Consider the following 15,280-nt stretch of genomic DNA (forward strand, 5'->3'; position numbering starts at 1 on the left):
ACTGAATTACCTTGAACAGTCTTGCATTTTGAAAATATCCATTACTCACCTGTGCTAAGTCCTGCTTGGTTTTAAAATAAAACATGAGTATTTTTTTTATAATTACCTAATTGGTCTGGATTCTGCTTCCGAGTGTGTGTATCCGTCTTTGAGTAAATGAGTACAATAAATGCTTAACACATCATCTGGATAAGCCTAACTGCTCGCCCACACTACCACAAAGAGAGGTATTAGTACTTATCTAATTTAGCCAGTGCTATACCCCTGGGGACTCCCTGGACTCTGTGCACACTATACCTTACTTTGGTATAGTTTATATGGAGCCAGCTTCCCAAGGAACCAATCTTGAAACTAACAATTTCTGGATTACTCTGCCTCTTTGCACTTTCAAATTAAAATTATTTTGCAACAAGGGATTGTCACCTTAGAAGAGTAAAATGTTCAGTGTTGTGCCATCATTAACTCACTCACTTATGCAAGAAAGGAACTCCAATAGTGTAACACGATATGGCCATCAGTATCAGTTTTATAATAATTCTGATGGGGTCTGTAACGGGATTTACTGGACACATCATAATTACAACAAGGTCGGCAGAAGCACTGCTGTCCTAGTGCACATCACCAGAAGACTTAATCTGCTGGATGCAGCTAAAGATAATTACTGATTCCCAGGAAAATTCATCATTTCTAAGGGGGCCCTCAGGGTCTATCTAGTAATACTGGGTACATCATACATGCTTGAGTTACCAGTAAATACTCAGTATTGGTAACTTTGGGCAGCTGAGTAAATCGTTACACTGCATAGAGGCAAATGTAATGAGGTCCAAAGTAGGGGCCTTGGTTATAGTAATGTCAGCAGGTGAAGAATTCATGGGGATTAACCTGGAATGTAGGATCGATTACAAACTTCTAGTTCATAAATAAAATCAACTCACTTCTCCTTTACTGATTGGATGGAGTGACATCCATACCTTTGTTGAAAAATGATTTAACGTGTTTCCCAGGCACTTTTGGAAACCGGTGGTGCGTGCTATCATCATGTCCTTTTGTGATACTAGATGCATACTTACTGTTTTGTCACAGGAGCAACATCTTCATTATGTGCTGAGCAAAACATTACTTTACGTGGTTAGATTCTGCTACATTGTGGTGGTCAGAATCCTCTAGACATATTCAAAGGCATCTGCTGAGGTGCAGCACTTTGGTTCCCTATGGGCAAAGTACCTAGTATTCTGCTAAGGTGTGTTGCGGATTCCCTTCTGGATATGCCTCATATTCTGAAAGGTACTTGATGTATTCTTCAACACAAATTTGGCTCAAGTCTCAGGTTTACATGTTTTAAATCACATTTAACTTGTCATTCAAGATGAAACACCTGGAAAGTGTGATTTTAAAGCACACTCATAATTAGGTTGTTTTAAAGAACAATTTTAAAAACGTAGCACCTCGACTTAAAATGGAACGGAGAGGCGTGACTTGAGGCGTCAAGATGGCGAACGCACTCTAAGAGTGCTCCGGACCCCTCCGTCATCCGCCTTCCATCCCCCCGTTACCAGCTGCTGCTCACCTCCTCAGACTATCTGCTTGGCTTCCCTACACCGTCGGCTCTCTTCTGATCCCTCTTGCGGGCAGACCGGCGTCCCTGCCGTTGAGAGCAGCCGCCCCTGGGTCCTCAAAATGACGACCCCGGCGGCCCTTCATCCCGAAGCTCGGCACCTTCATGGGGGTTCGTCTACCCTGGCAGCGCTGGTGATTGTGCCTGCCTGCTCCTGTTTACACGTCCGTGCAGCGGACACGTCCTGGTGTGAGGATGCTCCGGTGGGAGCCCCGGCGCTGGGGGTGGTGTGCGGCGATCGCCGGGAGCGGCCTGGCTTCCAGGTGATCGAAGCCTGGCCTGCTGCACAGGGGGCTCATATCGGAACCCCACCGGAGCGGCCCTGTGGCCGTGTGCGAACCGCCGAGCCTCGACTGCCAGTGTCGGGCAGTGGTGCAGGGAGCGGTGATCTCCTCGGACTGCCTCTGGTGTTCTTCCTCCGGCCCAGCGTTGGTTGCGCTGTCTGGCGGGTCGGTGGGGGTGAGGCCTTCTCTGGCTGCCGTCTGCGGCCCGGATGCCATCCATCACTGCATCTCGCGGGGGTGCAGCCCTTGAGCCCCCCTGAGGCCTGCCGGGGCTGAGAACATCCTTCTTCCAGCCTGCCTTGATCTCACCTGCAGCGCCGGATCTGCGGAGGCACCTGAGCCACGTGGGTGACTGCAGGCCATGGACCGCTGGTGAGTGGGGCCGGGACTAGGCCACTGTGTCGGGTGGCGGGCGGTGTGGGGACATTGGCACTCCCGCCCCCGTGCCTCATTTCTACTTTCAGGGTGCCCCCTGTGTTGGCTGACTGGTGGGTACACTGGTTCTGCCTGGCTTCTTCTACCCCGGCTGTCTCGCCCCAGCTCCTCTGCTGTTTTGGATCTGTGTTGGGGCGGCGGCCTCCTCTTTGCTGCAGGGCCTCAGGGGGGGCCGTGTCCGTGTGGTGGCCTTGAGCCCTGGACTGTCAGGGGGCCAGGGATCGGCCACTGTATTGGGTGGAGGGTGGAGTGTTAGGATCGCTGCTCCAGCCCCCCCTCCCGTGCCACACTTCACCTCTGGGGGTGCCTCCTGAGTCTGCCGGCCCGTGGGGGGCACTGGACCTGCCTGGCCTCTCCCTCACCTGGCTCACACCACCCCCCATGACCGCTCTGGACCGGTGCGGTGGTGGCGGTCCCCTCTTGCCTCTGGGCCGGCTGGTCCTCCGGGGCATTTGGACTCCCTGGTGGCCTTGGGGGCTCAACTGCCAGTGCGTGGGGCTGGGGTTCAGCCATCATGTCGGGTGGCGGGCAGTGTGGTGGTGGCACCACCCCCGCCCTCCCTCCTTCTTGCTGTCCCCTCTCCTCCTGGCGCCACGGTGTCCTTTGGAGGTGCCTCTCTGCGTTTGCTGGCTTTTGGGGTGTGTTGGCCCTCTTGGCTTCCCCGGACCCAGTGGCCTCCGCTACCATTGTCAGTAGCGGGTAGTGGAGGTGCGTGCTCTCTGGTGGGGCCGCCGGAGGGAGTTGGCTGCGTGGGGTCACGCCCCTCCCCCCGGACTTGTCTCTGCCAGTGGGGGATGGAGGGGCGCTGCCGAGCCCCCTGCCCGTCGCCTCTGCCGCTCGTCTAGGCTCCTCTGCACCCTAATGGACCTTGTTTGCTGATGCTGCTGCCTGGAGCTGCCCGACTTCCTGGAACTGCCTTTCACCCACTGTGCAACATCTGAGAGACTTACCTTCCGGGGCCTATTTGGCTGTCCGCTGCTTGGTACTCCTCCTGCTTGGGGTGATTATCTTGGTTGTCTATGGGCTCTCTTTAGAAGAGGACGGTGACCTAGGGGGCTGACCCAGATGCCCGGGCCAGAGTATTGACGGTGTGGGTGCCGTGGACCCCCCTCCTGTCCGGGTGCTCGCCGGCTCTTCTCGCCCGTGTGACGGTTGACACGATGGGTAGGACTCGTGCCCTACAGACCCCAGCCTCCCCACCCAAACAACGATGGACAAATTCACCATGGGCGACCGGGAGCCGGGGGGGGGGGTTAACCTGCCGATCAGTCTCCATGGGGGAGATGTATCCACTATCCTCCAAGCTATTGGTGCGTCGCAGACATCGGTAGAGAACAAGATTGGTGAGGTGCGGGTGGACATGGCCCATTTTCAACAGGACCTTGTGCAATAGCCACGGCGTGGATCTCGGAGGCGGAGTCATGTCTCTCCACGGCTGAGGATGATATAGGCCAGCTCAAGACCCAGGTGACCCGTCTCCAGACCCAGACCTCGAAGCTTCACCGTCGGGCCAAGGACGCTGAAAACAGGGCGCAAAGGAACAATCTGCACCTTATTGGGTTTCCCAAAGGAGTGGAGCAAGGACACACAGATACGTTGGTGGAGACCTGGGTGCGCACATGGATGACTAAAGACTCCCTCTCCCCATGGTTTGCTATTGAGCGTGCCCACCGCTCTCTGGCTCCCCGGCCTCCATCGGGGGCTCCCGCCCTGCCCATCATCCTGCGGATCCTCAACTTCCGGGACAGAGACGCTATCCTTAGGGAGGCCCGGAGGAAGGGCCCTCTGACCTTCCAGAAAAGCAAGATCATGATTTTCCCAGACTAAACCAGGGAGGTGCATACCCAGCGTCGCACCTACGCCAAAGTTAAGCAGAAACTCTGTAGTCTGGGACTCCGGTATGGCCTCCTCTTTCCAGCCCACCTTCGAGTCATCTTTCAGGACAAGGCGTTTTTCTTTGACAGTCCCCAGGTGGCTTGGACCTGGCTCACAGAGAAGCGCCCTCTCCGAACCACCCTGGCCTCCTCCCCTGCTCTGAAGGTGTCCACGCAACCCCACCTGACTCCACCTACGTCCCGGGGGCGCCGCAACAGGTCTCGCAGGATGGGTGCCCGCCGGGGATCGGCCTCCCGCTCCCCGGAAGATGCGCCTCAGCTGTCTCCTCCTTCTGCGACGCCCAGAAGATCTGGGTCTCCAAACTCCACTGGTTCCCGGATCGACCTGGACCACGTCCCGGACCCCCCAGGGGCCTCGTGCCAGGCCATCTCTGAGTCTGACTTGTCACGGAGTCCTGTGCTCCGAAGTACTGGGGGCGATGATGGGAACTGACCGTGAGTGGCTGCTACCTGACGATCATATGCTGCTCTATCAACATCCCCTGTGGTGGTGTGCCCCTTCCTCGGCTCGCACACATGTAAGGGTCCGCCACCATAAGACCAAGCTCTGCCACTTACAATACCTGAACAGTCTGAGCTCACTGCAGGACTTGGTCTTCTTGGTTATCTGTTCTTTCTTTTCTAGCTGTTAACGATTTTTACTGTCTACATGGAGGGGTTCATCATCAATGTCAGGCTTAGGTTTTGCTAACCGTTTTAGATTAGCCTCCCGGTTCAGCTGCGTTGCTGACTTCTTGTTGTTTTTCAGGGCGACAGATGCTTCATGTTCCGAAATGTCGGGTGGGGGGTGTTGGGGGGAGAGGGAGGGTGGGCAGACCGTTGTTGCCCGATGGTTAGTTGTTTTTGGCCGCCTACGGGCCGCTGTTTTTTGTTTTATTTGGCATCCAGCACTGAACACGCGCCACAGCTCGCGACACAGCGATTCTCATACCATGCGCAATGTATCCCATTGCCGCGGCCAGAGGTGGCCTCCCTTGGGATATAGGCACAGCAGTAGTAATGCTCCACATACAATACCCGCCCATATGATGTCCACTCTACACAGACCCCTACTCATTCTATCATGGAATGTTAACGGTCTGTTGGACCGTGTCAAGCGATCTGCAGTTCTCCGAAGCTCCCAATGCCATGCTCCCGATATCCTCCTTTTACAGGAAACACACCTTTTGGGCACCCAATGTGCCTTCCTTGCACGGTATGGGTTCGATAGGGTCTGGCACTCTGGCTTCACTCTGGGCTCCAGGGGGGTGGCCATACTGCTCCGTAGGGGTCTTCCCTTTAGTCTGTCCCGGGTTGAGAACGACTCACAAGGCTACTATGTGGCCCTGACTGGTAAGACTGAGGGACACCCTCTTAGTTTTGTATCTCTCTACATTCCCCCCGCTGCCATGACTGACGCGCTCCGGTGACTCAAGCTCCTGCTCTCGACCATTCCTGAGGGCCTGACGGTCATCGAAGGAGACTTTAATGCTGTCATGCACCCCTCCCATGACTCAACAGGTGTTCCCTCTGCACCCCGCCTTGCCTCTGCTAAGCGCCTTTCTGATTGGTCCTCCGCCCTGGGTCTCTGCGGTATGTGGAGGGTGTGGAATCCCAGGCGACAGCAGTATACCCACACTTCTGCAGCCCACCACACCCACTCTCGTAATGACTTGCTTTTGTTGCTTGCCCTTGATTGCTCTTTGGTGTCCGGGGCCGCTATTCTGCCCAGGGGCATATCAGATCCCCCCCCCCCTGTCTCCCTCCGGCTTGGGAACGCCCCTGATGGTGTTCGCACGACCTGGAGAATGAATGCCTGGACTTTGCTAGACAAGGACTTTGTTGAATCGCTTGGCCGAGAATTGAAGAGCTACTTTGTGCTCAACACAGAGTTGGTCTCATCACCAGGTACTCTGTGGGAGGCCGGTAAGGCCACCATAAGGGGGGTGGCTAGGGGCTTGGTCCATACGAAGCGCAAGGCTCAGGTCGCCCACCTTGCAGAGTTGGAGGCCCAGGCCGCCCAGCTTGAGTCTGCTCCGGGGTCGACTGTGGGTGATGAGTCCGCTCGGCAGCTCGCACCGCTGTGGAAGAGATCTGTCAGGTCTCTCTGGAGGCCGCCAAAATGCTGTGGCACTCTTCGGTGGCTCGGATATATGGCTGGGGAGATAAAATCCGCAAACTACTCCATAATCTCATTTCCTACCCCATGGCCGCACGCATCATTCCCGAGGTCTGCGATGGACATGTTACCCACCATTGCACCTCACGAGCTACTGCCCATGCCTTCGAAGCATACTATGCCACTCTCTACACGTCCCGCCCTCCCAAGGCCTCACTGACTGCGCTGTTGGCGGAGACGGGGACCCACCTGCAGCGTCTGCCCCAAAAGGTCTCGGAGACCATGGATCTCCCCATTACTCCGGACGATGTCCATGAAGCCATCTCTCACCTACACTCTGGTAAGACGCCGGGACCGGACGGGTACCCGCAAGAATTCAACAGGACTTATCGCGAATCGCTGGTCCCATACTGTTAGACCTGGCACCATTGGCGTGGGTCTCCCTTCCATTTTTGCTGTTGCCTCATGTGTTTTTGCTGGTGTTAGATGCTTTGGGCACTGTGCCACTGCTGTTCAGTGCCACAGTGCAAGTGCTCCCTATTGTAAATTGATGTATGGATTAGTGATTCCATGATTGACTTGTTTGGTTTACTTGTCAGTCCCTAGTACCGTGCACTGAGTGTGCTCAGGGCTTGTAAATCCAAATGCTGCTGGTAGACTTGCAGCACTGGTTGTGCCACCCACAGAAGCAGCCTTGTAAAATGTGTCTAAGGCCTGCCATTGCAGAGCCTGTGTGCAGTCTTGTACTTGCATGCTGACTGGGCAAGTGCACCCACTTGCCAGTCCCTAAACCTTCCCTTTTCCTCATATCAGACACCCCTATGGTAGGCCCAATGGCAGGGTGCATTGTAAGTATAAGGTAGGACATGCCCTGGTGTGTGTGGCATGTCCTAATAGTGAATTACAGCCATTTTCGTTTTTCACTATTGCAAGGCTACCTTTTCTCCATAGGCCAGAATAAGCAATTAGATTATTTCATTTTATAATCCTACTCAGGGAACATGGTAGAGTTTGAGTATAGTATGCCTGATCTCAGAATGATAAAATACATCTTTTAGTGAAGTTGATTTTAACATTCTGTGTTTGAAAATACCACTTTTAGAAAGTAGGTATTTTCTTGTCCAGCCTTCCAAGCCTGCCTCTGCTAGGTTGTGTATTCCTTGTCTGGAGTTTGAGTGACAGGGCTGGGGGATTCCAGGAGACAGAATGAGTCAGCCCAGTGGTGAATAGAGAGATCTGCATCTAGATGGGAGGGACCTGAATAGGACTGTGCCTGCCCCCCACAGTGCTGTCTCCACCCCCTGCAGTGCGTCTGATGTCTCTGCCCTGCACAGTGAAAGAAGAGAAGGAATCATGTCAACAAAGTGCTCCAGGGCTCTGCTTTCCCTCCACAATGTTGGCTCCACCTCCTGTAGGGCGTCTGATGTTTCTGCCCTGCACTGTGAAAGGAAAGAAGGAGTCATGTAAACAGAGTGCTCCAGAACTGGTTTGGACTGGGCAAAGGCCGCTCTGCCCTCAGAGGACAAAGGATTTTGGGGTATAAATATTGGGACCCTGATCCCAAGAAATTAGATCACTTTTGGACTACAAGAAGAAACGTTTGCTGAGGAGAAAAACCTGAAGAAACTGAGGAGAAAGTATCCCTAAGCTGAAGTGCTGCTTGGGGTATTAGCCTGCAGTGGTTGCCTGACTGCCAAAGGAGGAGAAAGGAACTTTGTGTACTTTATTTTCAACTTGTGAAGGATCTTCAAGGGCTTGGAAAAGAGCTTGTCTGCTGCTGAAGTCTCAGGGACAACAGACTTCAACCCCCAGCTCCCCAGAGTTCTTTGGAAGTGCCTGCTGCTGTTTTGAGGCCTTCTGAGGGAATGCGTGTCGCAAGGAGCTGGAAGCGCGACTCAACGAAGAAGAATCGTGTCACCGTCGCTGCTGCCGTCGCATCTTGAATGTCGCCGCTGTAGCTGTCGTATTGCACCGCATCGAGAAAAGCGTCACGCAACTAAGAGGAGGCGTGTCGACGTCGCTGCTGCTGCCGTCACATCGTGAATGTCGGCGCTGTAGCTGTCATATTGCACTGCATCGAGAGAAGTGTCTCGCAACGAAGGAGAAGTATGTCGCCGTCGCTGCTGTTGCATCAGGAATGTCGGGGCTGTCGTATTGCACCGCATCAAGAAAAGCGCCTCGCATCCACGGAGAAGCTCACCACCGTCGGAGCTGCTGCCATCGCTTCTTGGATGTCGCCGCTGTAGTTGTCGCATTGTGCAGAAGCCTCTCGCAACGTCGGAGAAGAGTGCCGCAGCCGAGGCTGTTGCCGTCGCATCGCTGAACAAGAGTGTTGCTGCTTCAGCTGACGCATCGAATCGAGACTTCTCGCATCCTCGGAGGAGCATGCCGCATCTGGAAGATCTTCACGTCTTTATTTCTTTGCACCAGAACTTTGCCGCATTTCCATCACTGCAACACTTTTGTTGTGGAAGCGCAACACATCGTAAGGTACATTGACACAAAGTGTCGCATCTTAAGAACTGAACTAAGCTAAAACTACAATTTTTAAGTATAGTATTGTGGATTTTTGTCGTTTGTGGTCTTGTTTTAAGTCTATATAAAGAATACTTATTTTTAATATACAACTGTGTAGTGTCCATCTGTAGTGTTGTCACTGGGTTACTGTATGTGGTCACAAATGCTTTACACACTGCCTCTGAGATAAGCCTGTCTGCTCGTGCCAAGCTACCAAGAGGGTGAGCAGGGGTTATTTTAGGAGTGTACCCCCTTACCCTGATTAGAGGCAAGGGTCCCTATTAGTCACAAGTACCTACCTGTGCAAACTAGGGACCCCCCAAATCTAACACATACTTGGTAGAACTATTTCGCCACGTGGTGGACAAAGGGTCCTTTCGCCCCGAAACGGACGTGGCCACTATTGTGGTGCTTCCAAAGACACAGCCCCCTTCTGTTGATTGCGTGGACTATCACCCTATTTCCCTCATTAACACCAAGGTGAAAATCTTTGCTATTATTGTAGCCCAGGGACTCCGTCCCTTCTTACGTGATTTGGTCCATTTGGATCTATGCGGCTTCATGCCTGCCCGGGGTACACAGCACTGTATCCGCCGCCTCCACCTCGCACTTGCGCATCGCTACCATCTCACTCCATATCTTGCCCTACTTTTAATCGACTTTGAGAAAGCCTTTGATACAATGGATTGGACCTACTTGGAAGAGGTGATGGAGGTGATAGGGTTCGGCTTACCTTTCCGGCACCTCACTCGCGTTCTATACTCCAGCCCTAAAGCGAGGGTCCTGGTCAACAGAGTGCTATTGGATGCCTTTCCTATTTGAAGGGGCACTCGCCAGGGTTGTCCGCTCTCGCCACTCCTATTTGCGCTGGCGATGGAACCCCTGGCCTCCCTTATTCGCCATGACCCAACATCCGGGGCTGGACGTGGGACCCACTGCGGGTGGACAAGATCAGCCTATACGCTGAGTATGTCCTCCTCTTTCTGGCGGACCCCGAGACCTCCGGCCCTGCTGTTTGGAGGTTCTCTCCGCTTTCGAACGGGCCTCGGGCCTTCAACTCAACCCGGCAAAGTCCACCCTGGTCCCCCTCCACCCATCCCGTGCCTGTTTCGACAGGCAGACAACCATCCTCTTGCGCAGGTAATCCTTCAAATACCTGGGGATTTGGGTTGCCCTGCTTTCAGAGCTTGCGTGCGCCTTGAACATCACACCTCTACTCACCAAGGTCAGGGCGGACCTTAAGAAATGGCAGTCTCTTCCCTTAACCCCCTCAGCAGAAGTGCCCTTTTCAAGATGATGGTCCTCCCCCGTTTCTTGTACATTCTGCAGAATATTTCCTTTCACCTACCGGCGACCTGGTTTCGCGAGTTCAACTGTGTTCTCACCCGTTTTTTGTGGGGGTCGGGAGATTGCGGATGTCCTTGGCACTCTGCCGAATACCTCCTTATGACGGCGGTATGGGAGTCACCAATCTTCATCTCTACTACCTTGCCACAAAACTTATTGTGGTTCACGACTGGTTCACGGACGGCAGGTTCGACTCGGCATACCAAGTGGAATTTCAGGTGATGGACTTTCCGTGACTCCAGGCCTACTTATATGGATCCCCTGTGCTGCGCGAACTGCCCCCATTACTCGGTCGGTCTTCCTGGCTTGGCGCACCACCTTGCGCCACACGAGGTGGGATCGGACACTTACCAGGCAGACCCCCCTGTGGTGTGGCACATGGCTGCAGGAGACCTCGTCCCTATGGGATTTCCACCTATGGCACTGAATAGGGATCTTGCTTCTTGGGGACGTTTGGGTGGGGGACCATATCAGAACCTTCGCAGACCTGCAACAGCACTACTCTCTCCACTCCTCCCAGTTCTACAAATACCTGCAGCTAAGGCACGCCCTGGGGGTGCACCTAGCCTCTCCCTCCTCCCTTCCCGAGTTTAGTCCCCTTGAGTTACAGGTTATGATGGGGAATCTGGGCAGGGACGGGGTCTCCCGGATATACCGTTCCCTTGTGAACAATACAGCTGCGACCTTAGACGCGCTGCAAGCATGTTGGGAGGGTTGGCTGGGCCCCTTGGAAGAAGGGGATTGGAGGGACGCCCGTAAGGCACCTAAGACCCTGACTACCTCGTCGAAGCTGCGCTTAGTCCAACTTTACTACTTGCACGGGGCTTATCTCACCCTAAAACGCCTACATAAAGCCCAATTGGGTCCCTCCAAGGCCTGCGGGCGTTGCAACCATTCCCCCGTGGATTTCTATCATATGGTGTGGCAGTGCCCTGCCCTTGCTCCATTCTGGGTGGGTGTGGAATTGGAGCGCTCACAGACCCTGGGGTGGACCATTCCCCACGACCCTTTGCGCCTGATTTTAGGTGTGTTCAATGGCCTGGGCGGCTCTCGGGCCGACAAGCGTTTCCTCGGGACAGCGGTGGCAGTGGCGAAGCAAGACATGACGGCGCTGTGGTCCCAGGCCAAGCCCCCCATTGTGCAGAGGTGGGGGTGGGGGTTGGACTGGTGTGGGACTCCAGAGGAGCGCCTTTTCGAAGCCCGGGGCTGCCCTGAACTATTTCAAGAGATATGGGGCAAATGGTTCAACCTGTGCTCTTGAGGAGTGGATATGGGTTGCTTGTCTTCTGGATTAACCCGCTGTATGAATTTAACCTGCTATTTGATTTGCCGATCTTTGTCGCTCTACACATGTTGTCGTAATTTGGCAGTACCTGAGTTAGCGTTTAGCTCAGCTACACGAGCTTTTCTGTTAACTTGACCTAAACGTGCGGGGGCCATTTTGTATTTGGTGGCTTCCATTTTGTATGAACATGCGGCCTCGTGGTCAGCGTGCCCTTTCGTCCTTCCTCCATGCCAATGAACCTTTACCCTGCCCAGCAACAGGCTATTTTTAGCGATGGTCAGTCTCGCGCATGCGTACACACGATCTTTTGACTAACGAGTGGTCACTCCTTAGGAATGTTCCCCCAACTGACCAGTAGTATTAAGCCCCTCCCACATGCTGGCTGTGCTCCAAAAATGTCCTTATATGTACCTAAAACTGTTCAAATGTATACCGCCTACCTTTTTATTGCTGTTAAACTGTATAAAAGAGGTCGCGCACCGATGTTCGGTGTGATACTTCTTGCATTGCCGAAGGGTGCTGTAGGAATGTACCACCACCCCATGGGGTCTTAATAAACTTGTCTTTTGCATTTTCAGTTTCCGTGCCAACTTTTATTCTATGGTGTTTGAGAGTTCTTGCAGAGTATGTAGGCCTGACAGAACCCGATACCTCAAATTGGCGACCACGAAGCGACTCATCGGCGACTCGGATGCCCGAAGGAGAGGTCGCGACGGAGGACTGGAAACTCGCTATGGACGCGTACGCTGCCACTGAGTGACCCGAGTCTTGGCACCCATGGTGTTTTTTCCTTTCCTTCTGATCTGACCTTCCAGGTGGCGCCGGTCTTCGACTGAGATCCTGATCGTTTGGCCTGTCGTGTAGTGCCTGTTTTGGCTGATTCGGCTACGGAACTTGGCAGTTGGAATCTGGACACTTTTGAAAATACTTGGTAAGCTTATGTTTGGTAAGGTAGTCTACTGACACTTACTGTGGCTTTTTGAATTTGAATTTGTATGAGTTAGCTAACGTTTGGACCTATGATTTGAATTATATGTGGAGTGCACCTCACATAGGCAGGCATGTAGGGACATTTCTCTGATTTTGAATTTGTTTGAACGGCACATCGTGCGTAAGTACATTTAAGTGCTATTTGTTGTAATATCGCGTTTTTGTGATATTTTGAACATGCCTGTTCTCAGCACACTACAAGGAATGTGCTGCTTTGGAAATGTTACCAATTATCGATTAAATGAATCCTAGCCGGCTCCCCCAGAGGGAACTCCTAATCGCGAAATGTACATTAAATTTGGCCTCCCTCCCATAATGTATAGCACATTATGGCACAAATACACCAAAACTGATCGTGAATTGCAATGGCCACTACATGGGTCATTCGACTTGCGAAAAGTCCAGTATGTGGAACAATGTTTGTTTCAGCGCAGGTCTAGACAGGATATGTTTGATTGTGTGCGTATGTGGGAGAAAGCGGTGCGCGAACGAATGAAGCGTGCAGAAGCCTTGGCGGACAAAGAGCAGCGAAAGGCTGCTCGGGATAAAGCTTTACAGCTGCAGGAGAAGGAATTGCAGGAAGAGAAAGAGAGTCGAGAACGTAATTTACAAGTTAATGGTCAGTTTCCTATTCGACGTCCTCTTTATCCTGTCCTTACTAATGAGTTAGATGATTTCTCATTGTTAGATCGTTGCCCACCTCCGTATGTTCAGCCTACGGCTCCGGATGAGGACTCAGACGAGGATAATCAGGATAAACAGCGTACCAGGTTACATACCGAGCGTATGACGGAATTGCGTTCGATTGCTCGTAAACTTAACAATGATACTATAACTATTTCAGGGGTTAATGATCTTATGAGTAAGTGGTCTGACAAGGAACGGTTGTATTTTTTGGATCATTTTGCAGGGGAAGTTGTTGAGCGGTTTAGGAAACATTCATCTGTGTTGGAACCTAAAGAGATATCAGTTGGTCGTGAGAATTTTCGTAAAGGTATTTTTGTTCTTTCAGAGGCGGATGACTTTCTCCGGCGGTTGATTCTGCTACGGGATGAGGCGACACGATTGCGAGCGGCGAAAAAGGCATCGGATCCATCAGCGTCTGGATCGACGGAAAATTCCAGAGTGTGCCCTATCTATGGATCAGATAAGAGTGTTGCGATTAATGTTATGCCTATGCGGGAAGCTGCACCTTTGTATGTCCCTCCTAAAGGGGATGGTACGGATGATGATAAGATGTCTAAAGATTCAAAGGGCTATTTTGTGTATAATTGGGTTTATACGCCATGGAATAGAGCAGATGTTATGGCACTTAAGAATGCTTTGCCTGACCCCCGTAAAAATCCAGCAGCTTTCTATGAAGGTGTGGAGGGCGCTATTTCTTCGTGTATTATGACGTTAGTTGATATTGATCTTTCCTTTGGATTGATATTGCCTCCTGATATGTGGAGGGCGATTCGTAAATTTGATGATCAAGCGATTTTAGGTGCAGAGTGGAGGGACATAGTGAGAGCTGATTTAGATAGGGAACCTGCTTGTAAGCCGTGTCAATTGATTTTGGATCTACCGACGGCTATTTTGAATAAATTAAAAACGCTTGTCCCCCCTAAGAAAATTGATTGGACAGTATTGGCGTCTTGTAAACAGAAGTCGGATGAATCGGTGTCTGATTTCTTTTCCCGTTTTGAGGAAGCATTCCATGATTACAGTGGTCAATCATTAACAGAGGACACGGGCCGGCACTTATTCGTAGACAAGTATGTGGCTAATCTCCTACTGGAGATTGCAAAACGATTAAAGGCTAGCGAAAGTTCATGGACCACTGCAACACCCGCTTCTTTATTAACTATGGCTCAGTATTATGAACGACAGGAATTAGAGGCTAAAGAAAGTAGTGATAAGAAAGCGAAGGACTTAAAGACGAAGGTGATGTTGGCACAGGTTCATGCTAGCAATCGAGAGGGAATGATAGGGGTAGACGAGGATCGTACGTTACGTCTCCCCCTCGTTCCGACATTTCTGAGGATCAGTGTGCATACTGTAAGCAGTTTGGACATTGGATTGCAGATTGTCCGGTACTTCGTGAACAGCGTAGTCAGAGGGGTCGAGGAAGTGGAAGGTCACGGAATAGTTATTCAGGACCGAGAGGTGGAGCGAATGATCGTGGTAGGTTTGAAGAGAGGGGTCGTGGTCAGGTTAAACATAATACTTTTGATCAGCGGAATCAATATCAGATAGCTGAAGGAGAGAATACTGAGTCTCAGGACAATAGATATGCATAGGCTTGCGTAGGATGGGGTGTGGAATCGGTTGAGGTACCAGTCGATCAAAGGGGTCCATATATATCAGCACATGTTTTGGGTTCTACTGATCAGTTTCTGGTTGACACAGGAGCTACTCGTAGCGCTATGTCCAAACACTTGGTTCCAAGGACTCCCCTGTCTGGCGAAACAATTACAGCAATAGGGTTCGATGGAACACCTTCTCTAAGCCCATTGTCTCAACCCCTTACATTTCATGTTGATAAATTCATTGCCCCATGTCCGTTTCTATTATCTCCAAATACACCAGATAATATTATGGGACATGATATGCTAAAGCATTTTCGTGCAACAATACGCTGTGCCCCTGAAGGGGTGCGGGTTATTTTGAATGAGAACTACCCAGAAATTGAGAGATCGTGCCTCATGCAAGAGGCCGATGCATTAGCTTCCCTTCCAAGCACGTTATGGGCTACTTCCGATACTGATGTGGGTCAAATGATTATTCCTCCTGTGCGCATTACTGTGAAGGAGGGAGCGATTTTACCTCGTG

Source organism: Lissotriton helveticus, chromosome 11 (genome assembly GCF_964261635.1).
Source record: "Lissotriton helveticus chromosome 11, aLisHel1.1, whole genome shotgun sequence".
In the NCBI taxonomy this organism is placed as follows: domain Eukaryota; kingdom Metazoa; phylum Chordata; class Amphibia; order Caudata; family Salamandridae; genus Lissotriton; species Lissotriton helveticus.